We start from the raw sequence: 19,241 nt of genomic DNA, 5'->3' as shown, positions 1-19,241 counted from the left end.
GAACACAACAGCACCATTAAGCAAGTGATAACACTTCTGAAAGACGGCTGGTGCACTAAGAATAAGCTCAATGAACAACTCAAAGCATTTTGGGAGGTTAAAAATTAATTGTCGTATGAGGATGGTTTCCTACTCAGGAGCGGTAAATTCATACCTCCCCACAAGATCAGATGTAAACTTTTAAAACTGTGTCACGAAGGGCATTTAGGCATAGTCAAAACAAAAGAGAGGGTTAAAAACATGTACTGGTGGCCAGTCAGTCAGTCTGGAAATTGAACGTGCAGTGAGGGAGTGTGCCCTCTGTATGACATCAGACAAAACACAGGTAACGTTCAGACCGCCACTCCAACCATTAACCAGCCCAAGCATGCCTTGGGAAAGAATAGGAATAGACATTATGGGTCCAATATCTGAAGGTCATGAAAAATTGTATGTTTTTGTCATAATAGATCATTTTTCTAAACGGCCAGAAATACTGTTCACAAAAAACCCGGAGGCATTAAACATTGCAAAGTTTATGGATAGTGTTTTCTGTCGTGAAGGTCTACCAAAACAAATTGTAAGTGATAATGGTACCCAATTTACTTCAGACATTTTCAAGGAGTATATTTTGAAAAACAATATTATCCACAAGACAACATCTGTCTACCACCCAGCAGGTAATGGGGCTGTTGGGACGATTCAACAGAGTAATTAAAGACATAGTACAAATTGCAAATAGCAACGGATTGCAGTGGAGGTGTGAAACACTGAAGCCTGTTTGGGCTTATAGAATCACCCCATGTGAAACAACGGGACACAGTCCTTTTGAACTGATGCGTGGGAGGACACCGTTGTCTAAGGACAATGTAGGTTGGATCAAAGCAGCCAGGAAAGTTGACTGGTCATCCAAACAGGTTCATGATAAGCTTGTGGAGTCACAAGCTAAAGCAAAAGAATATTATGACAAAACGCATGGAAGCAAACGTGTGGTTCTAAAAGAAGGTGACTATGTGAAAGTGAAAAAAAGTGGGCATATCGCAAAAGGTCAAGAAAAATACACACCGCCGTTGCGAGTCCGTGAGGTGTATTGTAATTCTGCACTTCTTAGTGATGGTAAGGTGTGGCATTTTTCCAATCTATCAGCATTTAGACATCCTTGGGATGATTCAGATGCCCACACTTCAAAAGAACCAGCCAGTGGATCAGGCCTGGAACCCAGGAACAGAGCCCTGCGCAAGCGGGCACATGACTGTGACTCTGAGTGCGATATGCCAATGGATCCTACATCCAGTGCCGACCAGGGCGAGGTTGCTCCTTCTGGACAGGTAGAGATGCCCAGTCCCAAGGAAGACAAGATCAGACACAGGTTGCCATTGCCACCGGTCTTGGACAATGATTTACCGGTAACGACCAGCAGGGCGGGTAGACTTCTGGGTCCGCCTGCTAATTTAAGAGACTATATTTGTGAGTGAACCTTTTCACCCGTTTTCCAGCTTCCCCTTTTTCTCTGTTCCCTAGGGGGGAAGGATGTGTTGTGTTTGCATATAGTGTCCCTGCGTGGACACCGTAGTCCCGCCCCTTGTTATCCCAGCTGATACGCCGTATCAGCTGTGACGTGATCAGCTGCCATCTGTCGTTGACAGTTGACAGCTGACCACTTAACCCTTCAGACGTTTCGCCTACTCCGCCTCCGGAGTACTGTGTTGGCTTATGCTGAATAAAGTAAATCTTCTACCAGTATCATCGACTTGTTTATTCAACAAACAAGAACACCAGAAGCCTTGATGTCACGGAAAATACATACAACCCCCCCCCCCCCACAAACAAAGCACAGTCACGACACACCCCCCCCAGTCCCCGCCACGTTGCGATGAGCAACAACAGATACACTGGAAAAAGATACCTTGCATTCTCAGGGTTCTGTGCCATATGTCTGTATATCACTGTATACCCGAGTGTGGACAGGATGCATAGGTGTCAGCATGATACCCCTATATTCTGCCCACCTCTGCCACATCTTAGTGTGCTTTTTTGGGTATCCACGTGCCCGGAATACTGCCACCTCTGCACCCATACAATAATCCAGCGCTTTCTTCCATATGCCATTTAACAGTGGTGTGACTGCCTTCCAATTCTGGACGATGTCGCGTTTAGCCTAGGTAAGGCCAAGAGCAATAAATGTCACTTGTACCTGTTCCCCACCGATCGCCGCAGTACTATGGAGAAGAGCTAACTTGGGATCTAGAGGGATCTCCCAGGGAAGAACCCGGACCAGGCAAGATGTTATGTCTTTGCAAAGCTGTACAGCTCTAAACTTTGTGCAGAACTGTACCCTTCTCGGAGCCAAAGCGCACGCATTGGGGATCAGCAATCACCCCCATATGCCACAAGTAGAGTTGTGTATAATTTGCCCTGAGTAAGTATTTAAATTGGATTAAACACAGGTTAGATGAGACAGTGGCTCCATGAGGGGCCGCTAGTGCTGTGGGGCTGTGCATGACCAAGGTTTGGTATTTCTCTGTGATTTTATGCGCCGAGATCACCCATTAACAGCCTACCCTCAAGTGGGCTGAACTCGGGCACTGCATTAAGATCCTGGCTGTATGGTGAAATAGCATGATGGAGCTGCAGCTATCTAAATAACTGACTGCGGTGTATCTGATATTCTTTTTGTAGGTTCTGAAAGGATTTCAGAATTATCCTGTTCAGCACAACTCCCAGCATAGATATTCCTACAACATCCCATCCCCGGACACAAGCAACACGGCTACCTGATGGAGGAAAGTGCCCTGCCAAAGTGGCGTCTCACCCGTCAGTCTCCCCCACCACCCCACCTATCTACTAGTGCGCTGCCATATGCGTAGGACGAGCTGAGTCACAGGGGTAAGGCTCTCCAGTTGCCTATCACTGTACAGGAACGCCAGGAGTGATATATCACCCATGGCCCACTGCTCCACTGCATACGCTGGATCCGCATGGCTGGAATACCACCAATCATTTAGGATGAGCAGGCGAGACGTGTCACAATAAGACTGCACATCCGCAGCTGCGATGTCGCACAATAGGTGTACTGGCAACAGGTCTGCAGGACCACTCGTACGGGTCCTTTGTTCCAAAGAAACTGAGTGAGATGAGATCCACATTTATTTGGTGGAACCAAGAGAGGAGAAGATCAAAGGGGAAATTTTGGAGCTTATATAAAAGTTGCGGCAAGGAGAACATTTTAAAGATGACCAAATGACCAAGCAACGACAGCGGCAGTGGGGAACATATTTTAGCCTCCTCTTGAAGGGGTGGCAGAACTGCACCTATATTATGAGACCACTAGATAGCAGGATCAGGAGAGATGAAAACCTGCAAATATTGAAAGTCCACGGAAGCACACGTCAGTTCCGAGGCCCGCGCCCAGCTGCCACCGGCCCTCCCCAAGAAAAGACCACTGACTTTCCTGGGTTCATATACAACCCAAGTATTCGCTGAATATCCTCATAATGTACAAAATCCGTGAGCCAGAAAATGCCTTGTCCTTAAGGAAAAAGAGCACATCATCCACATAAAGCGCGATCCTGTCGGAAATCTACGCCGACCACTCGAAGCCTCTCACCAATCGGTCCCTTTGGACCCAGACTGTGAGCGGCTCTATAGCTCGGGCAAATAATAAGTGAGATAAGGGGAAGCCCTGTCGCATGCCCCAATGGATTGAAAAGGGTGCCAATACCACCCCGCCACTGAACAGATGCAGATAAGTCCGTGTACAGAAGACAGATATACGACAAGAATCGAGGGCTCAGATTAAGGTGCTGAAGGAGGTTGAAAAAGTAATCCCAGCCAAGTGAGTCGAAGGCCTTGTTTATGTCAGCCAACAATATAGAGGCAGGTCTGCCGAGGTAATGTGCATGCATCAGGTCATTATGGACTTGTCTAATAATGTGGTGCGTGGTCCTGTGCAGCATAAAGCTAGCCTGATCCGGGTGAATCAATTCCGAGATATAAGATATAAGGTGCCTATCGGCCCGGACCTTGGCTAGTAGCTTCACCTTCACATTAGGTACGGAGATCGGTTGATATGATGACAGGTCTTCCGGCGGGTGACTGGGCTTATGGAAAAACACAATCTCTGTGCGACGCCAATCTGGCGGAACGAATGCGGCCTTTGTTGCCGATTGAATCACCCCATGCAGGTGAGTACTCAGTTGGGGCATGTATGCCTTACAAAATTTGCACTGGAACCCATTAAGCCCTAGGACTTTACCAAATCTAAGTTCCACCAATGCCCCGGTCAATTTATCTGCCATAATCGGCTTATCTAGTTGTCCACGAGCCGCATCCGATAGAGGACGGGGAGAGGTACAGCAGATGAAATCTACAATCTGCGCATTGTCAATTGCATCTCTCGGAGTATAAAGATCTGTGTAATACTTAGCAAAAGCTTATGCCACATCCCAGGGCTCGGAGACCAGAGCGCCACCTGCATCCTGAATCACCGGCACTGGTGTGACCGAGTGAGCAGCCTGACACAGCCGATGTAGCATTTTGCTAGACTTGTCTCCCACTGACAAATATGGCACTGTGCTGCCTGCCATGCCAATATCGCCTCATCTAAAAGCACCTGCTGCAGTTATTGCTGTGCCAAAAGTACTTGAAGTTGCCCCTCCTCCTTCCCAGCAGTACTGTGACGTAAACGTGGGGACTGTGTCCTCCCCGGTGATGTCGTGTGAGGCCTATGAACTGGTATTCCGAGACATGGCTCAAAATATCGTAGTTCTGAAGAAATGTCATAAGGAGGAGGAGCCACTGCTCTTGGAGCAGTGTCTCATGCATCTGAAATGGACGTGGGTGCCCAGGTGTGCCGAGCCTACCTGTGTGCTCCTACAGGCAACGAGGGCACGGTACTATAACCAAGTGACACTAGAGGCGCAGCAGTAATACTCGGGGGGAGGGGGTTCCGGCATTGCCTCTATGATGCAGGTCATAAAGTTGGCCGTCTCCTTGGTACCCGAGTAGGAGAGAGGAGGAGGCATGTTGGGTGGCTAAGATAATGACTGACTCCAGGGACCTGGTGCAATCCGTCATTAAGATCGCTTATGCCTTTACGGCTTACTACAGGACCTTTATGCAGTCTGAATTTTGGGCGGAAATGCCTTTGCAGGGCCTGGAATCTTTGGCTAGGGCCACCCTGCAGGCCAGTTTGACAACAGCCGAACTATGTGACGTGGTCCAGGTGATGCATTCTGGGAAGACACCAGGCTCCAATGGCCTCCCAGTGGAGCTTTACAAATGTTTTGCAGCCCTACTCCACCTTCATATCCTAAATCTCTTTGATGTGGCAAACACGGAGGGAGCCCTGCCCATGGACCTTAATCATGCCGTTGTCGTGGTTATTCCGAAGACAGGCAAATCCCTTACACAATGCTCTTACTACCAGCAAATCTACCAACTCAACTCCAAAAGCAAGATGCTGGCAAATATCCTTGTGTCTAGAGTGGCAAGAGTAATCTCCAATCTGGTCCATGCAGACCAATCCGACTTTATGCCACAGCGGGCTATGAGGCTCAACTATTGCAAATTGTTCTTGTAGATTGATATATGCAAGACGGACCTCACTTCATGGGCACTCCTGTCACTGGATGCGTAAAAAGCATTCAACTCCATTGACTTGTGTTACTTCTTTGAGACATTGAAATGTTGTGGATGTGGCCCTAAGTTCTGCAGGTGGGTGGTGCTTCTAAACAGGGCACCTACAGCAGTGGTGAAGGTCAATGTCGTGGTCTACGAGCTGTTGCGGTTGGGAGAGGTACAAGACAGGAAAGCCCACTGTCACCCCTCCTTTTCGCTTTGTGCATGAAATCGCTGGGGTGCCGGGTGTACTGCAGAGCTGATTTTCTAGGGTTCCCCGCGCTGTTGGCAGAGCCAGAAAAGATCTCATTGTAGGCTGATGACACCCGTGTACTTGACTTATCCTGAATGGTTGGCTCCGGCCTTGCCATTGGTTCTTTGGTCCTTCTAAACTTTTTTGGGGTTCTGTAATAACTGAGATAAGTCCCTTGTATTTCAGCAGGGGTGTTGGGAGGGGCTGGACCCAATGATATTGGGGCTCTGGGTTTTGAGTGATGGGTTTAGATACCTGGGCATTGAAATTACCCTGGAGCACACATGATCTCTCAAGCGGAATGTACAGCAGATCGTGACGGAATTCCACATGGATGTGGAGCACTGACGTACACTCTGTCTGACAATCCTGGGCAGGGCAGCCTTGTCCAAACTTCTTTATGTCCTGCAAAAAACCCAATACCCAGTTCCTGGCCCGTAGTTTGACAGTATTGATAGGTCGCTCCATACACTGTTATGAGATGGTGCCATCCCGAGGATAGTTCTGGAGACTGTATATAGATTGGTGTGTAACTGGGGTTGGCACTCCCGGATATTGGGGCTTATTATAGGGCGGCGCAGCTATACTTTCTCAGTGACTGTATTTATTGTCCATTCAGTGAACCGACTTACTGGTATTGACCACTTAGCTTTGGAGCGGCAGATGTATCTTCACTATGTTTCCGGGATGAAGGACCAGCGTTGCCAGCCCAGGTCGACTAAGATCATGCTGATGGCATGAGAGACAGCTGCCATGGATTAGAGGGGCAGGATTACCCTAGCTCCCCTATGGAGGGGTATGATGTTACCGGAGACTGGGAGGTTGACTGGTTTCAGCCAGTTGGAGTCTATTGGAATTGAGACCCTGGGAAATGTATTGGAAAGTGGGGAGGTTAAGACCTTTGTGGCTCTGCAGGAGAAATATGACCTTGCCGACACTCAGAGGTTCAAACACATGCAGCTGGCATACACCCTCAGGGGAGACAGGGTTCTTGATCCGGACCTTCCCATGTCCTCCCCACTGGAGACCTGGTGTTGTCAGAAGTGCTGGTCCACAAGGCAGTTTCCCGCCTCTAACACACTATACTCATCAAAGTACCGGACCACCTGAGGGGACTGCCTGACAAATAGAAAAGGGAAGTTGGGGGCTTGGAGGATGTGGACTGGGAGCCGGCGTTGATGCACCCCAGAGAAGTGGCCATTAAAGAATGCCTGCGCTAATATAGTTCAAAATCCTCCACAGGGTATATTATAACAAATACCAGGTTTATAAAATGGGAGGACGACCCCGACTATTTTTTTATTAATTTGAAAGGGTAGCCTTCACCGCCACTTGGCCTCCCGAAAGGTGGGGTCAGTACATAACCCATTGTTAGACGGACAGCTGCATGCAGCCTATCTAGCCGGACATCAAAAGACCCATCCTAGAGAGACTAGGCTTTGATCACGAATACTATAGAGCTCGTTTCTGTAAAGAGAAGTGGATAACCGGGGACAATCCCAGGGCTCTCTTTTATAGGATGAGGGACCTAGGGAACCGCCTGTTACAACCTCGCCAATCCACAGTTGAGGAAATTACAGAAATTGTTTATTTAGAAGAGTACCTAGAAGCCTTACCACTAAACACCCGAGCGTGGGTCAAGCAACACCTGAACCTGACCTCCCAGACCGCTGTGGAGTTGGCCTGTGCTTACCATCACGCTCCGGAGTTCAAAGCGCTGACAGGAAAGGGACTCATCCTTCCTCCCAGACCGCCTCCTAGAAGTCACGTGGAAAGCGGAGATAGACGCAATACCTCCACAACCCGGTCATTGGCTAAGCCCCTTCCAAAAACCCCTCCGGTACAAGTAGGGCCCCAATGTTTCCGGTGTGCAGAATGGTGTCATATAGCCCGTAACTGTCCCTTACATACCGAGAGTGCACAACCCATGGAGGTAGGACTATCCCGGGGTAGGATACTTACTTCTGGGGAAGTTAGGGAACGCAAAAAAAAATTAATACGACTAAATGGCCGAACCCTGGATGCACTGTTAGACACAGGGTGTCACAGTAGTTTCAAAAGGCTTGATTCCCTTAACGAAGTTATGGGAAGGTGAAACTGTCTTCGTCTCCTGTGTTCATGGGGATGTCCAGGCTTATCCTTTAGCAGACGTTCTATTGGAAATAGATGGTTGTCCTCAAGTCAGAAGGGTAGGGGTGGTTCCCCTATCCCAGAAGGGGTCCTTTTGGGCACTGATCTTCCTTATTTTCATGAATATCTCACAAACCTGACAAAGCCCTCCCTTGGCCAAGACTGGTTACAAGAAGCCCCATTCCACGAAGAGTCAATACAGAACCACCAAGAGAGAGAAAAGAAAACCAAAAGTGAGAAAAGGAGAGAAAAGAAACTCTATGCAATTTCCTGTCTTCCTATTTCCTCATGTATGTTCTCTTCCCCAGACAATGGAAGTGTTCCCCCTAGGAGTTTTCGAGCAGCCCAGAAGGAAGGCAGCACCTTAGCGAGCACATGGACCCAAGTACAAGATCCAGACCCAACTAAGGTAGGCCCATATTTTTTGTATAAAAAACAGACTGCTATACAGGGCTGTGGGAAAGATTGGGCACAAGACCGAACAACTATTGGTCCCCGTTGCCTTTAGAAATCAGGCTCTACACCTAGCCCACAGTCAGGTAGGAGGGGGACATTACGGACAGGAACTAACCTTAAAATATCTATTGGAACTCTTTTATTGGCCAGGGGTATACAAAGAGACTGCTCGCTTTTGTACTGCCTGTCCTAAGTGCCAACTGGTCAACGCATCTACGGATAGAAAGGTACCTCTGCAGCCCTTACCACTCATTGACATCCCTTTTTATTGGGTGGGCATGGATTTGGTTGTTCCCTTGATTCCCTCTGCTAGAAGACATCAATACATACTCATCCTAGTGGACTACGCAACATGCTACCCAGAAGCCATCCCACTCACAAGCATGACCACGGTTTCGGTAGCCCAGGTCATGATTTCTTTTTTTCTCCCGGGTAGGTTTTCCACAAGAGTTCCTAACAGATCAGGGCACTCCTTTCATGGCCAAGCTCATGAAAGAGATATGTAAACTCCTGGGAGTACACAACATCAGAATAGCTGTATATCACCCTTAGACAGACAGGTTAGTCAAAAGATACAACCGAACCATCAAACCCATACTCCGGAAATTGATTAGTGATTTGGGGAAGGACTGTGACCGCCAACTGCCACTTGTACTGTTTGCAATTAGGTTACATGAACAGAAGTCGACCGGGTTTAGCCCCTCCGAGCTTCTGTTTGATAGGAAACCTCGCTCCCTACTAGAAATGGCCGCAGAACAATGGACAGAAGAGTTAGACGAGAGCAAGCCCCTCTTAGGATACATGCAGACCTTGAAGGATACTCTGGCCACTCTGTGGGACACCTTTCACTTGAATATGGACAGGGCCCAGACTCGTCAGAAAGAAGGGTATGACCGCAATAGTAAAATGAGGAGCTTAGAAATAGGAGATAAGGTATTGATCCTTCGTCCCTCGTCCGAAAAGAAACTGTGGATCACATGGCAGGGTCCCTATATGGTGACTCAGAAGGTAACACCAGTCACTTACAGGGTAGCCGTTCCCCACACCGGGAAAACCAGCCAAACATACCACATCAACCTCCTAAAGAAGTGGGAGTACACAACCGACCTCCCAGGAGTTTCTCCCATTGCAATATAACAGGTAACTCTCACGAAACCGCTAGAAATCCCTGTAGGGCTTCAGCAAGAGAAAGAAAGGGAACTACCCCTAATGGGACCAGAACTCTCTCATAACCAGAAACAACAGGTACAACACTTACTGAACGTGTTTCCGGGACTAAGTTCCTGCAAACCGGGACGTACCTCCCTAGTTGCCCACCACATCATCACACAAAAAGGACAGCTCGTGAACCACAAACCCTATAGAATACCAGAGGCAAGACGAAGGGCAGTAGAACAAGAAATTGAGCCCATACTCAAAGCAAATATTATCGGACCCTCCCAGAGTGCTTGGCGCTCTCCAATTGTCTTGGTACCCAAACCAGATGGGAGTATCAGTTTTTGTATTGACTTTCGCCAGTTAAACGCACTAAATTTGACAACTACCTCATGCCCAGAGTGGACGAGTTAGTGGAAAGGCTAGGAGAGGCCCGGGTTAGGTCTACTGTCGATTTAACAAAGGGGTATTGGCAGATCCCACTGACCCGTGCAGCAAAAGAGAAAATGACTTTCTCTACGCCGTCTGGTCTCTATCAGTTCAAGGTGATGCCCTTTGGGCTTCACGGACCGCCCGCAACATTTCAGAGACTAATGGATGTTATTCTTAAAGCACACCAACCATACGTCGTTGCGTATCTGGACGAAATAGTAGTCTACAGTCCAGATTGGGAAACGCACTTAGACCACCTACTGAACGTTTTCAACACACTGACTCAGGCAGGTCTAACATTAAACCCAAACCACCCTTGCACACATAAAATAGAATATCTGGGATACACCATAAGTAGAGGAGAAATTAGGCCACAACACAACAAACCAGAGGCCATCCAGAACATTCCTCAACCCACCAACAGAAAAGAGATACAGACATTGCTTGGGTTAGTCGGGTACTACCGGAGATTCATTCCCCAGTTTTCTGAAGTAGCCAGTCCGCTCACAGACCTACTCAGGCAAGGGAACATGGGTAATAAAATAGAGTGGGGGGGGGGGCAGATCAGAAACACAGCTTTAGATCCCTGAAACACCTGATTTTTCATGCTCCTGTCCTTCTCTGTCCAGACTTCAAGAAGTCCTTCATGTTACAGACAGACGCCTCGGACAGAGGATTAGGGCCAGTGTTGTCACAACCTGATGCTCAGGGACTTCTATGCCCAGTCTTGTTCCTGAGTAGGAAATTATTCCCAAGAGAAATCCATTATGCCATGATGGAAAAGGAATGCTTGGCAGTTAAATGGGCCATGGAGTCGCTACAATACTATCTACTGGGCCGTTCTTTTTTCCTTTTAACAGATCATGCTCCCCTGACCTGGTCATCCACACATAAGGACACCAATCCCAAAATATTACCATGGTTCTTAGCCCTACAGCCTTTTTTGTTTCAGACCCTGCACATCCCAGGTCGATTACAGGGGAACGTTGACTACTTCTCCCGCTTTCCTATAACTGAATGGCCCGATCGTCCATCCTGAGAGGAAAGACAGTGTAATACGGAGTTCCCGCTAGCCGGGCACTCCAAGATAGCCCCCAACGTTCGCCAACCACCGGAAGAGGTCGGCGAACTCGACGCATCGGTGACGTCAGACGCGGAGCCTTGGGACAGAGAAAAGGCAGTACCAGGAGAGGAAAAGGGAGGGATGGATGGAAGGACAGAGAGAGACGCGAGATACACGAGCGAGAGGCGAAGAGAAAGAGACACTGACGGGAGTGTGGAGCGTTGGCGAGGAACGAGAAGACCAGAGAAGAGGCGTGACTGGCCCCAATATATCTGCTGAAGTATCCGGACGTCCCAGAGAAAGAGAGGATGCCGTGATACCCCTTGCTATGGTCCCGGAGGACCGTAGCTCCAGGCAAGTGCCTTGGATTCAAAACTTTAAAAGGCTGGCAGGGAGGAGGGACAGGTGAGGCACAGAGTGACCGAGAAGAGCACGGGTAACCGGAGTGCACAATTCCTCACTCCTTTTCCCCTCACACATCGTGTCGCCTGTGGCATGTTGTACCCAGAGAGATAAAGCAGAAAGCTGACACCATTTTTGTTCTATTCTTTTTCTTTTCCCCTTTTTCTGGGATGGCTGGAGACACCCAACAACTCAAGGAGAGCACCAGGAGAAAGGAATCACAGGCGTGAAGGTCCCTCACCTGGAACCCCAGAGACTGTTCCTAGGAAGCCCTGTCCCTGAATATAGACAGCCTAGAGACTGTTGCATTTACTTTCGTTCTGTTCTTATGACTTGCTGACTCCAAAGAGTTTTTGTTTTTCCTACCATCTTTCAACTCCAATAAACCATATAGGCTCGGGGAAGCCTCACTCACCTGACCTCTGACTGATGGATTTATTCCTTTAGCAACCTAGACAAACACTCCCTCAACCCCTTCTGAGGCTGGGCCATCTTACATCACTGCGTGTTAGAGGAAGGGGAGTTACGGGAGTTTCCTTTACCCTTGCCATTTTTTCCTCTATATCCTCCTCTAAATAAACCTCGTGGAGGAAGGTTGATTGTTGCCTTTATAGGAGGAAACATGGTGTCTGAGGATGTGGTCTTTGACCCCCCCACGATAAAAAGAGCGATGAAAGGAGCCCCAGTTTGAAGGAGACTGTAGAGCTCCCATTGGCTTTGTTACCTCAGTGTCTTTTTTCTTTTTCTCTAAAGCCTGATCAACTTCAGGGCAGAAAAGATGCTCTTTATCAAATGAAGTGTTCAAGATGAATTGCTGGACTTCAGGTTTGAAACCAGAAATCCTTAACCAGGCATGTCTCCTGAGTAACACGCTAGGGTTAACGTCTCGAGCTGCAGTGTCGGCAGCATCTAAGGCACATCCAATAGAGGAATTAGAGAGGAGCTTTCCTTCTTGTAATAAATCCTGTGCTTTAGCTTTGTGCTCATCTGGGAGATATTGGAGCAATTGCTCCATTTCGCGTTCCAGTGCACTCTATCATACCTGGCTAAGAGGGCCTAGGTGTAGGCAATGCACCAATAATTCGCCGCCTGGGCAGCTATTCGTTTGCCAGAGGTGGTTATTAATTTTGACTCATTGTCCGGAGGGGGGCATCCCCAGAGGTTTGTGAATTAGCCCATTTACAGGCATCAGAGACAGCAAGTGTGTCTAGATGTCCCTTAATGAAGACTGGATCAGAGGGAGCAGGCTTATACTTTTTATTTATTCTGCGAGTCAGAATGCGAACACGAACAAGGTCGGGTCTTTGAAGCTGTCATCGGCATGTCTCATCATGCCTTTGATCATAGAGAGAGTCTGATTTGATCTGTGTGTACTACTCAAAGTTTCGAACAAGAAATCTTCTTCTAGGGGTTCTTTGTGTAGTTGTACCCAGTGATATTGTGGAGCTCTAGCAAGCAACTCTAAATAACCTACATTGTTGTCAGGCGGGTAAGGCTTTGCAGGGTAAAGGTCCGGGTCATTCTCTGTAGGTGGATCAGTAGTGTTGTCTTTCCAGGGATCTACAGGTAACTGAATATCTTCAGCATCTCCATCATCATTATCATCAGGCTGTGAGGGTGGAGAATTGTGTGGTGTGATAAGCAAATGTTCCAATAGTGGAGTAGGTGGTGAAGGTGTAGGGGAATGTGATGGAAGAGGAGGAGGAGAAGGGTTAGTACCAACATTCTTCTTTTTTAAGGGAATCTTATATTGTATGTCCTCTGACTTAGGTTTGCATTTGTGAGGCAGTTTGGTAAGAAGATGTCCTGTTTCAGGGTTAATGTAAAGTTCCCTTTGTTTAGGATCTGATTTGAGGGATGGTAATCGAAAATCGGATCCTGCGGCTTCGAATGAGCATTATTTGGTTTTGGCGCCAATGTCTTCGGTGCCAGGATGGAATTACTTTTTGGCGCAGAAGGTTTGCGCTCCGAAGCTATTTGGAATTTTGGTGTCAAGGGTTTTGGCTCTGAAGCAGTCTTCGGCTTTGAGCTCGAAGGTTTTGGCTTGGTGCCGGACTTTGGCCAACTCGATCCTGAGCTGGAAGGCATGACAATGGGTTTCGGTGCCGAGCCGGGAGGCGGGCGTCAGAAAGATGGTCTTGTTGCCAACCTTGGCCCGGAGGCGAAGGTGAACCCGAAGCCTTTTGCATAGTTTGACTTGGAGTTGGGGCAAGGGGTGTTCGACACTCATGGGACCTTGGCCCTGTGGTATGTCCTCTTCCATCTCCAAGTCCGATTTACGAATCGATAAGGGCTGCTCTTCCTTTTCCTCTTTGGCCCCTTGTGCATCAAATTCTTCTTGCTCGGATCCTTCACTGAAGATGTCCGGCATGTTTTGCATTTCATGAGTTCAGGCCCGACGATCGCGGAGAGCTATTTTTGAACTAAAGGGTCTGCATGCATCGCAGTCTTGTTGGTTGTGCTCTAGAGATAAGCACAAGTTGCACACTTTGTGTAAGTTATATTGTGGATATTTTGCCTGGCACCGAGGGCAGAATATGAATGGAGTCCATTCTATCGACTGCGAGGTGCACCAACGCAGTAAGGCCCGACGGCCTTCCACGAGTCTTCCAATCGAAATTGAAATTTCCCTTGACCGGTACGCGGAGAAGTGGGATACGCGTATGAAACAATACCGACGCAGGTATAGTGGATTGTGCATCGAGGGGAACCAGAAGAACAGTTTTGAACCGGAGCACAGCAATTCACGTCCGAACCCGATGGCAGAAAAAAACAATCTAACAATGAAGTCGATGCCCATGTGCACTATCACCGAAAGGAGGAGTCACATTACCTTGTGGCTGGAAAGACTTCTTCAAAGAAAAACAACTTGCAAACATCCAGACCCAACACTAGATGGCAGGAGTATGCAAAGCATGTGATCTACAGCTCACATGCCTCAAACATAAAAGTTTCACACATTAGGAATAGCAATTTCCTCATCATGATGCAGAGAAAATTTGGAACTCGTTATTCCGAATGTTAGTACATCAGACCCTAACCTCCTGAACTCTGGGCAAGCCAGCTCAAAATGCCGCTGTGGTGAATGAGGTGTTCTATTTTAAGCATTATGCAACGCCAGTCTGTGCAAACACTACTTAATATATTGAATTATGAATCATTTTCTTAACAGAATATGTGGCTGCAGTTATAATCGAGATCCCTTCAAGACTATAAACCACTGGTATGATGAACAGGTTACTTACCTCCAGAAATGTTCTTTCTGGTGGATATTCTTTTTACCTGCAGATTCCACATTTTTTTAATCTCCTGAGAGGCCAGATTGGCTCTAGAAATCTTGTTGTAATTGCAACTGCATAACGACATGATGAGACTTGGAAGTAAATGCCGTCACGCCTCATGCTTCCAGAACCTGAAGATGCTGAGGAAGATTTTCAAATAGCTCCCAATCAGCACCAGGAAAACTGTCATGGATGCCCTCGTCACAAGCAAACTGGCCTACGGGAACCCCCTCTATGTCGGAATCAACATAAACTCACCAGAAGGGTGCAGGCCATAAAGAACTCAGCAGCTAGAATCACTCACCTCCGACGCCACATTCACTTCACACTGCACCAGCAGGAACTCCACCAGCTCCCCACACACAAATGACACAATTTAAACTCCTCACCCACACTTTCAATGCACTACATAACACTGGCAGAGGAAACCTCAAATATCAGATCTGCATTCACAAACCTTCCAGACACATCCGCTCATCCAGATTCCTATTAGTACACATCCCATGCATACAGAAAACTAGATCCAGCGGTTAAACCCTCTCCTACATTGCTCCTTCTGCATGGAACAACTTGCCACTGCACATAAGAGCCTCCACCTCACTTCTTGAATTCTGCAAGCAGCTGAAGAACTGGCTTTTAGAGTAGCTCAACTAGACCCTAGTCTTGGCTAGACTTACACTTGCTCAGCGCCAGGATACCCTCCCGTCAGTCAGTGAGCTCTACAAATCTGCATAACATTACACATCAGATGGCAAAATTGGCCTCAGTTGTGACTCTATCTGACCCCAGATGAGAATACACGGAGCTACATGTAGTTGCCACGCCTGCGCGATAACACCAGTTTATTACCTTTTTCCACGACGTCAGATGCAGAGCATGGCTGACAACATTGAAATGAAAACTAGCAGTGTGAAAATCTATCATGGGAAATTATTGACTACTGAAAGTTCACTCCAAAGAAGAGTATCCACAAGAAAGAGTGTTACCAAAGATAAGTAACATTGTTCTGATAGACACTTCTAGACCTGCATATTCTTCACGTTTTTAATTAGTACCAAAGCAAAGCCTTCCTCACTAGGTGGGACGTATACCAGTAAACCCTGCAGGGCTGAACAGACAAAATTGCTCTTAACCTCCCTATGGAACTGGAATTCACCGGGATGCAGCTAAAAGCTGATCTCACATAAATCTATCTTGACACTGAAACCATGAATGTGCACTTTGAACACATCTAGAAAAATGACACTGAAACTGAGAAAAAGTTGATGTACCTGCACCGTAAAAGTGTGCTTGACTAGGTAGAAACTGTAGGATTAATCAAATAGTAAATGTAAAATGTTTAGTGACTTATTACCTTATATCATTGACAGAGATGTTATGAAAACTAACAAGAAGCTTAGAATTTCAACTGATTTCACTGCAGAGTGCCATAACAACCTCAACATTGGTGCAAATCATTTACACAAAGAGTTACATGTCTGAAACTTACAGTATAAGTGCCCAACATTACAAAGAACATTTATAAGTAGTTACTATTTTATTTTAACCATTTTTAAAAATAGTTTACATGTTGCTACACTTTGAAATTGCTGTAATAGCCCACAATTAGAGTGTAATATTTCTGTGTAATAATTAATGACAAGCTTATAAAATGCTCATCATGATATGTTTGATTTATTGCATTATGTTTGAATTTAATTAGGCGTTTATTTAACTAAATAAGAGATGCTAACTTAACAGTGCATTTAACTTGATTTTTCCTTAGGCTGCATTATATTACAGCATTGTGCAATGGACTTGTTACATTTCTTCAAATGTTGCTTTATTTGTTCCTGTTCATGCAACATTCCTTAAGCAACAAATACTTTCTCACAGCCCATCTTTGTGAGGATGAAATGAACAGTCAATTCTCATGATGTATATGGGAAAATATACTTGATTATCAATTTGTATCTGGAAAGCTGGAAGATTGATCCCATGGCAATCGAACCATTGTGAAACGATCATTGATGTCTTGATGACAAATTCATTTTATAAAAACTGCCTTTTCTAGGAGGCGTAAACTATTTCTTTATTCTCACTTTCCTTGCCTCCTGCCTGCCGGACTCACTATTATGCCCCTTACCTTTGGCTCTTGCTGATTAACTTACCTGTTGGATGTTATAGAGCAGTCTGGTGAAAAAACACAGACTTGAACTTTTCTGATTTATGCCCCATTCCTCCTTGCCCATGGACTTTTTCCCCTAATAGATTTTAACTTGATCCCTTTGCCCATGCTAAGAGAACCTTTGTGAAACAACCTCCTGCCTTTGTTGGTGGTAGAAATTATTGAGTCTAAACGATCCTCTTTATGGATAGATGTATTTGACTAGATATGCAATTTTGTATTTCAAGCTGTTATATTTATGATCAAGCTTCTAAAATTACTAATATGCATTGAATTTGGATCTTTGATACAATAACCAACTTATCTAAATTTGGTTCTTTTGCTCTTTTTCTGTGTAGCCACAGCAAAGCTTTTGGTTTGTATGATTCTTGTCAGACTAACCTTCGTTAGGAGTTTGGGTCTACCAATTGCATTACTTTATTTTCACAGCATTTTAATGGCCAAATAATGGCCGTCTTTGGCTAGTGGACAGTTGGACATCCTGATTTCTCAACCCTCACTTTGACAGAGAAAGGTCCATCGGAGGACCATCGCCTCTGAGGCGAAGTATTGAATCAGAGTAAAAATCCTAGCTGTATGGGCCCAGTAGGAGTGTTAAAGTTTAGTTTGAAATGTATTGCTTCCGCTGCAACAAGTGTGTTAGGAAAGAAGTTAATTTTCTGAGGGGGGAACAAACCAGGCCATATGCTCACTCATGCGATGCAGAGGAGTGGCTATAATCAGAAATACAGTTTTCTATGTAAGATGCTGCAGAGCATTGCTATGGCTCCAAAGGCATACACGTCAGATAACATTTAGGCCCCACTGCAGAATGATGACGGGGGCAGGAGAAAACAAATACATAATGCCCTTTCATTAAAATCAACACATCACAACAGGTGATCTGAATAATGAGGTAAAACAGGAAAACAAACAAAGGCTCAATAAGTAACCCTCAATATTTCTCAGAGCAAAGCTTTGATGGGCCAACAATAATACGAACAAAAGAAATTAAGACCATATAACCTATGAGGGTAATCTTCACACTAATTGAGGAAATGAGATGGATTGGTGGGAGGGTGAAGGGCAATCAGAATGTCCAATGGAAGGTCAAAGCATTTCAGCTGACTCCTCTCCATCTCTAGGCATAAATGTGTAGATTGTGGATGTTTGAATGATGAACTCTGCCCTGTTAATGCAGATTCTCCTGCAGGGGAAGCCTAAGTGGAAGGCAGATGCTCAAATTTAGAATGTCGGAGTACCAGATCCTTTGAGCCCAAACAAGAGCCACCAGAGTGACTTGTGCTTATCCCACCTGACTTTCTTCAGAACCCACAGGTATTGAAGGGGGAACGTACACAGAAGGACGAATTCCCATGAAGGTGGAACCATAGGGTGGAAACTCTAGCGAGTGCAGAAAATTGGGAACTGTGCATGTTTGGAAGTAGCAAAAAGAGTCACCAAAGGGAATCCCCACGACTTGCAGATTTCCTCTACCACCTCTCAGTGCAAATGTAACTCGTGGCCAGCAAGAGAATGTCTGCTGAGTTTGTCTGGTATGATGTTGTAGCACAAAGCTGGATGATTCAAATTCAGCAACTCTTCATGGAATGACAGTCAGCTCCACCACCTCACGGCCCCTAGAGAGAGCATGTGAGCCCATATCATCATGAATGAGGGTCAGCCGAGTAACTTGCAACTTTGCAAGTTCATGAGATGATGATAATGGTCAGATAGGGACCAAAGCCCTGAATCTCTACTTGTTCCAGGTTTCTTCTACTGCCAAGGGATGACACACTGGCTACCGACAAGGCCAAAAGAGATGGAAGTCAAAATGGCCTACCACACAACAGGTCTGTCATCCACCACTTCAAATCTCAGGAAGCCTTCTCAGAGTTACAAATTTTGGTCGACAAGCAGCCTCAACGTTGAGTCCATTGAAAACACAGATCCCACTGAAGGGTCTGCACGTGGCACCGGGAGCTGAGCACTAGCGGGATGCAGGAGGCTAGCAGGCCAAAAACCTCAAAACTGCCAGTGCTGAAAAGCAGATTTAAACTGAAACATCAGGAAAAAATCTGAACATCTCAGACTTGTTGCAGGACCAGAAAGGCCTTCAGTGTGGCCGTGTCAAAAATCACCCATGGAAGGCAATCCTTAAGTAGGTCACTGGTGGGATTTGGATTTGTTGATGGAGACTCCCAGACTGGACAGTAGAAACATTGTGCTCTGCAAGTAATCCAAGACTTGCTAATGGTAGCCTGTATTTAGCAGCCAGTCATCGAAAAACAGAATATGTGTACTTCTGACCTGAGATGACAGGCC

The 19,241-nt window shown here is 46.4% G+C and overlaps 1 protein-coding gene across 1 annotated transcript in view; it reads right to left on the bottom strand.

Annotated features, from left to right (window-relative positions):
* The window catches only part of NT5E (5'-nucleotidase ecto), a 559,853-nt gene that overhangs the window by 48,295 nt on the left and 492,317 nt on the right, over window positions 1-19,241 (bottom strand). The gene's annotated exons all lie outside the window — the stretch shown is intronic.

The sequence above is a fragment of the Triturus cristatus genome, chromosome 6 (assembly GCF_964204655.1).
Source record: "Triturus cristatus chromosome 6, aTriCri1.1, whole genome shotgun sequence".
Classification (NCBI taxonomy): Eukaryota; Metazoa; Chordata; class Amphibia; order Caudata; family Salamandridae; genus Triturus; species Triturus cristatus.
The sequence above is the reverse complement of the archived record's forward strand: the minus strand, read 5'-3'. Positions and strand labels throughout refer to the sequence as shown.